At 41.7% G+C, this 6,766-nt stretch overlaps 1 protein-coding gene across 5 annotated transcripts in view; it reads right to left on the bottom strand.

Moving 5' to 3' along the window:
• CkIIbeta (casein kinase II subunit beta) overlaps window positions 1-6,766 on the bottom strand; it is a 598,395-nt gene that overhangs the window by 487,687 nt on the left and 103,942 nt on the right. The gene's annotated exons all lie outside the window — the stretch shown is intronic.

The raw sequence follows: 6,766 nt of genomic DNA on the forward strand, positions 1-6,766 counted from the left end.
CAGTCAACAATACAGTCACCCCCTTTTTTGATAAATTTCCACTGCAATACCCTCCAAACCTGCTGTCTTGCCGGCTTTCATCTTCCGCAAAGCTTTTAGTACCTCTTCACTGTTTACCAAATCATTTTCCCTAACCCTCTCACTTTGCACACCACCTCGACAAAAAACATTACTATATCTTCCACTCTATCATCAAACACATTCAACAAACCTTCCAATAATTCTCACTCCATCTCCTTCTCACATCACTACTTCTTGTTGTCACTCCCCATTTGCCCCCTTCACTGAAGAGCATGGTTGAGAAGAGCAGAAGAGGGTTTTTTGAAAATGGTTTTAATTTTTCGGTCACATGGAGAGAATGATGTGAGGAAAGAATGGACAAGAGGCTATATGTTTCAGAGTGAGGGAACGAGGCGAAGTGGGAGGCCCAAATTGGATGGGTGAAGGATGGGGTGAAAAAAAATTTTGGAGAGATGGGGCCCGAACCTGCGGGGAAAAGTGAAAGGCTTTGAAAGGAATGGGGTAAATTTGGGAAACGATGGGGTTTATACCGAGTCGACGTGCGTCAGTGGATTAAACCGGGGCATGTGAAGCCGGGTTAAAACCCTAGGAACGTTTTGGGGGCCTGGAGGGTGGAAAGGGAGTTTGGGGGTTTCTTTGCTCATACATGACACCTAGAAAAACTGAGTGTAAATGAATTGGCCCTTGTTGTTTTTTTCCTACCCGCTACCCACGTGCGTCCCGGGGGCAGGGGGTTTTCTTTTTTATGTGTGGCGGGGAAACGCCCGGATAGAATAAAGGCAGGAAGTATAAAATTAAGTCCATGGGGTTTTTATGTCTGTGTCTGTGATTTTATTTATATGTTTTGGGTTTATGTTCATGTCCCTTTGTGGACGAGTATGTATATACATTTTAAATGTGGGGGAATTGGGCCACCCTTTAGTTTTTTTTCTTTGCTGTACCCGCAAATGCGGGAACAGCGAAAAAAGTAGGGAAAGAAAAAAGAATATTTTATTTATATTTATATATATACAATATAATATATATATATTATATATATATATTATATATATATATATAAATATATTTTATAAAATTCCCAGGCATTCCTCAAGTGTCGAAAAAGGCGATGAAGGGGGAACGGGAGCGGGGGGGGAAAAAACCCCCCTCCTTGTATTTTAACTTTCAAAAAGGGGGAAAAACAGAAAAAAGGGTCACGGGGGGGAGGGGCTAAACCCCCTCAAAGGCTCAGACTGGGGTGTCTAAATGTGTGGGGAAAAAACCAAGATAAAAGGGAAAAGGAGGGGTAGGTAGTATTTTTGGGGAAGGGACCTGGAGTTTTTTTGGCTCTGAGTAAACGAAGCTAAAGGGGTAAAGGGGAACGAGGGGTTTTTGGGAATGTCTTATGGTAAATTTAAAGGGGTTTAGTGGAGGACAAAAAGAAAAGGAAAGGATTAGCCTAGTCCTGAAACAGGAGGGGGTGGGAGTACTTATAGAGTGTAGGAAAGTAAACTCTAAAATTGTTATGGGTAAAACTAAAAGTTGATGGAGAGATATGGGTGATTATTGGCGCATATGCACCGGGGAAATTAAGAAGAAAAAAACATGGGGAAGGAAAAGGGTTTTTTGGGGGAGCAGCTGAATGAAGTTTTAGGGGTTTTTGATGCATGAGCCCGGGTTTTTATAGTGATGGGGATTTAAATGCAAAGGTGAGTAATGTGGCATTGGGGAAAAATTTGGGATACTTGGGTGTTCGGGTTTTTTGAAAATGGAAATGGTGAACCCGGCTTGCAAAATTTAGTGCTGAAAAAGGACTGGTATTGGGAAAAAAAAGGTTTAAAAAGAGAGATATAAAATAAGTTACGAAAGTAAGTAGGAGAGAGGGGCCGGAGAGATTTTTGGGATTACGTTTTTATTGATGGGCGCCAAAAGAGAGATTTTTTGGATTTTTAATGTGCTGAGAGGTGCAATAAAAGGGATTCTGTCATTATCTTGTAGGGGGCAAAAGTTGACGATTTGTAGGGGTTTTTCCCAGAAAAAAAGGAGAATTTTGGGGGAGAAAAAGAGTGGTGAGATAAGTGAGTTTGGGGAAGGAGACTTGTTTTAAAGGAATTACAGGAGAGACTGAGTGAAAGAATGGAAAAGGTAAAAACCCAAAGGAGGTAAGGGGAGGGGGGGAAGGAAGGGATGGATTTGGGGAAGCATGTTTGGTTTGCGAAAAAGATGTTTGGGTGCATGAGAAGCGGGGAGGGGGGACGATTAAAAAGGGGGTTGGAGTGGGGGGGAGGGAAGAAGTAAGTTTAATTATGAAAGAAAAGAGAGAGGAAATTGAAACGATTTTTTGGGGGAAATAATCCCAAAGGGTGGAGATGTATAAAAGAAAGAGACAGGAGGCCCAATTTTTTTAAAGGGTTTGCAAGGGGTTTAAAAATAGGGAAAAATGGGGAGTTGGGGTTTGAGAGTATCATTAATTTTTTGGGAAAAAAAAAAGATGCTTTGGAATGAGGAAATAAAGTGCGTAAGACAAGGGAACAAATGGGGGAAATTTAATGAAGGGGGAGTAATGGGGGGGTGATAACAAGCAGTGGTGAAGTAGAAGGAGATGGAAGTGAGTAATTTTTAAGGGTTTTTTGAATGTGGGTTTATGGGTTTGAGTGGCAGATATAGGGTTTTTTTGGTCGAGATGATGTGCCAAAATGAGGGGTTTTGGGGGGATGATTTGGTAAAAAGAGAAGAGGTAGTAAAAAACTTTGCGGAAATGAAAGCTTGGGAAGGCAATGGGTTTGGATTTGGGATTGCAGGGGAATTTATTTTAAAAAAAAAGGTTTAGTGTATTGTTTTTTTTGGGTTTGGGAAGGTTATTTAATGTATGAAAAGTTTTTTTTGGTGGGGTGCCTGAGGCTTTGCGTAATGCTTACATAAATGGGGTTGTACAAAGGCAAAGGGGGGCAAAGGTGAGGGGCCCCCAAATTTTCAGAAATTTTGTTGGTATAAACTGGGAAATTATAAGGGGAGGATTGACTGAGAGGGTGAAGGGGTTACAGAGCTTTAATTTTTGGAAAGCAGTGTGGTTTCGAAGTGGGGAGGGGTGTTTGGATCAGGTGTTTGGGTAGGGAAAAATGTTTGGGGAGAAAAAACTTAGAAAAGCAATGGATTTTTTATGGTATTTATGGATTGGAGAAGTCAATGTAGAGTTTATGAGAAGCTCTGTGGAAGGTATTTAAAAATATATTTGGGGTGGGGGGCAAGTTGTTAGAAACAGCGAAAAATTTTTTATCGAGGCGTAAGGGGATGTGTACGTGTAGGATGAGAGGAAAGTGATTGTTTTCAGTAAATGTAGGTTTGGCCCGGGAGGGGTGTGTGAAGTCTCCAGGTTGTTTAAGTTGTTTATTTATTTAGTTGTTAGGGAGGTGAATGCAAGAGTTTTTTTGGAAAAAGGGGGGAAGTTGCATCCCCGTTTTGGATGGAAAAGCTTTTGGAAATGAGTCAGTTTTTCGCTGATGATAAAACGCTGGTGGGGTGATTTTATGTGAGAAACGGGAGAAGCCTTTTGACGGGGTTTGGGAAAGTGTGTGAAAAGAAAGGGAAAAACTGAAAGTAAATGTGAATAAGAGAAGGCTATTAGGGGCAGTAGGGTTGAGGTTTAAGCCCATTAGGAGGGATGTTTGAAAGGGGAAAAAATGGAGGGAAATGAAGTGTTTTAGATATTGGGGGTGGATTGCCAGGGGGATGGCACCATGGATGCGGAAGTGAATCATAGGGTTGGGGAGGGGCGAAAATTTTGGACGTTGAGAATGTGTGGAATCGAGAACATTATCTCGGAAAGCAAAAATGGGTATTTCCAGAAGGAATAGTGGTTCCAACATGTTGTAATGGCTGCGAGGCGTGGGCTATGGATAGAGTTGGTGCTCAGGAGGTGATGTGCTGTAAATTAATTGTTTGAGGCCACTATGTGGTGTGAGGTGGTTTGATCGAGTAAGTAAATGTAATGGGAGAAGAGATGTGTGGAAATAAAAAGAGTGTGTTTGAGAGAGCAGAAGAGGGTGTTTTGAAATGGTTTGTCACATGTGAGAGAATGAGTGGGGGAAAGGATTGACAAAGATATATATGTGTCGGGAGGTGGAAGGAACGAGGAGGAGTGGAGACAATGGAGGTGGAAAGATGGAGTGAAAAAGTTTTTGAGTGATCGGGGCTGAACATGCAGGAGGGTGAAAGGCGTGCAAGAATAGAGTGAATTGGAACGATGTGGTTATACGGAGTCGACTTGCTGTCATGGATTGAACCAGGGCTGTGAGCGCCTGGGGATCAACCATGCAAAGTTGTGTGGGGCCTGGATGTGGAAAGGGAGCTGTGGTTTTCGGTGCATTATTACATGAGAGCTAGAGACTGAGTGTGAACGAATGGGGCCTTTGGTGTTTTTCTAGCGCTACTCGCACGACATGGGGGGGGAGGGGGTTTGTTATTCCATGTGTGGCGAGTGGCATGGGAACAAAAAAAGGCAGACAGTATGATTAGGTACATGTGTATATATGTATAGTGTCTGTGTGTGTATATATATGTGTACATTGAGATGATAATAGTATGTAATTGTGGGCGTGTGTGGACATGTTATTATATACATGTTTATGTGGCGGGTCGGGCCATTCCTTTCGCTGTTTCCTTGCGCTACCTCGCTAACGCGGAAGACAGCGAAAAGCAAAATAACAAAAAATAATAATATATATACTAATTATATATATATATATCTATATATAATAATAATATTATTTATAATATATATAATATATATAATATATATAATATATATAATATATATTATAATTATATATATATATAAATTTATATTATATATATATAATATAAATATATATATTATATATATATATATATATATTTTTTTTTTTCTTTTTTTGCCGCTGTCTCCCGCGTTTGCTGAGGTTAGCGCAAGAAAACAGCAAAAGAAAATGGCCCAACCGCTCCCCATCACACATGTATATACCTACGTCCACACACGCAAATATACATACATACACAGCTGTCCATGGTTTACGCCCAGACGCCTACACATGCCTTGATTCATCCACTACAGCAACGTCACCCCGGTATACAACATCGCTGCCAATTCATACTCTAGTCTTGCCCGCCTTTCACCCTCCTGCATGTTCAGAGCCCCGATTACACAAAATCTTTTTTTACTCCATCTTTCCACCCCAATTGGTCCTCCCTGCCTTCTCCTCGTTTTGCTCCACCTCCGACACATATAAATCTCTTGGACCACTCTTTCCTCACTCATTCCTCTCCATGTGCCCGAACCCATTTTCAAAAACACCCTCTTCTGCTTCTCTCAACCTCGCTCTTTTTATATCCACTCACCTCATACCCTTACGTTACTTACTGATCAAACCACCACACTCCATACATTGTCCTCAAACATCTCATTTCCAGCACATCCCATCCCTGCGCACACTCTATCCATAGCCCACGCTCGAACCATACAACATTGTTGGAACCACTAATTCCTTCAAACTATACCATTTTTGCTTTCCGAGATAATTGTTCTCGACTTCCCCCACATCTCAAGGCCCCAGAATTTTCGCCCCCCCCCCAACCCTAGGATCCAATTCCGCTTCCAGGTTCCAACCGCTTGCCAGAACCCACTCCCAGAAATCTAAAACACTTCACTTCCTCCAGTTTTTTTCCATCAAACTCACCTCCAATTGATCAATGACCCTCAACCTACTGTACCTAATAACTTGCTCTTTTTCACATTTTTCTCTTAACTTTCTTCTTTCACACACCTTAACCAACTCAGTCACCAGCTTCTGCAGTTTTTTTCACATGAATCAGCACAGCGCTGTATCATCAGCGAACAACAACTGACCTCACTTCCCCCAAACTCTCTCATCCCACAGACTTCATACTGCCCTCCTTTCCAAAACTCTTGCATTCACCTATATATTAATATATATAGAAATATATATATATATAAATATATATATATATTAGACTTATTTTCTTCCGCGGTCAGCAAGGTAGAGCAATCACAACAGACAAGAATGGCTCCCCCCCCACGTACACATATATAACATAACCGTCATGCACTCCTCATATGCATACATATACATTTCAAACGTATACAATCATATACATACTAGATGTATACACATATATATACACAGATACATATTCATGCTTCATGCCTTCAATCATTCTCGTCGCCCAATCCCTACATACATGATATTGAATAAGCCCCGTCCCCTCCTTCCCCCCTCCCCTCCAGCAAATAAGCGCAGAAAAGACAAAAAAGGCCACATTCATTCACACACACACACCACACACACCACACTCACACACACACACACAACACACAACACACAACCCCCCTCCTCTCTCTCCTCTCTCTCCCCTCCTTTTCTCTTCTCTCTCTTTTCTCTCTCTCTCCTCCTCTCTCTCTCTCAGAGTCTGAGTGTGACAAATGTGGCCTCTGTTGTCCTTTACTAGAGCTACCTTGCCGCGCACGGCGGGGAGGAGGGGATGTCATGTCATTTGCGGCGGGGTGGCGGCGGAAATGGAATGAAAGGCAGCATGTATGAATATAAGTATGTTAGTATGTATAATATGTGTGTACGTTAAGGCATGTATACGTTGAAATTTATAGTTTATGTAGTTGTGATTGTGTGGGCGTTATATTGTATATACATGTGTATGTGGTTGAGTTGGGCTATTCTTTCGTCTCGTTTCCTTGGAGTCCATCGCTAAAACGCGG

This window comes from Panulirus ornatus, chromosome 18, assembly GCF_036320965.1.
Source record: "Panulirus ornatus isolate Po-2019 chromosome 18, ASM3632096v1, whole genome shotgun sequence".
Taxonomy (NCBI): domain Eukaryota; kingdom Metazoa; phylum Arthropoda; class Malacostraca; order Decapoda; family Palinuridae; genus Panulirus; species Panulirus ornatus.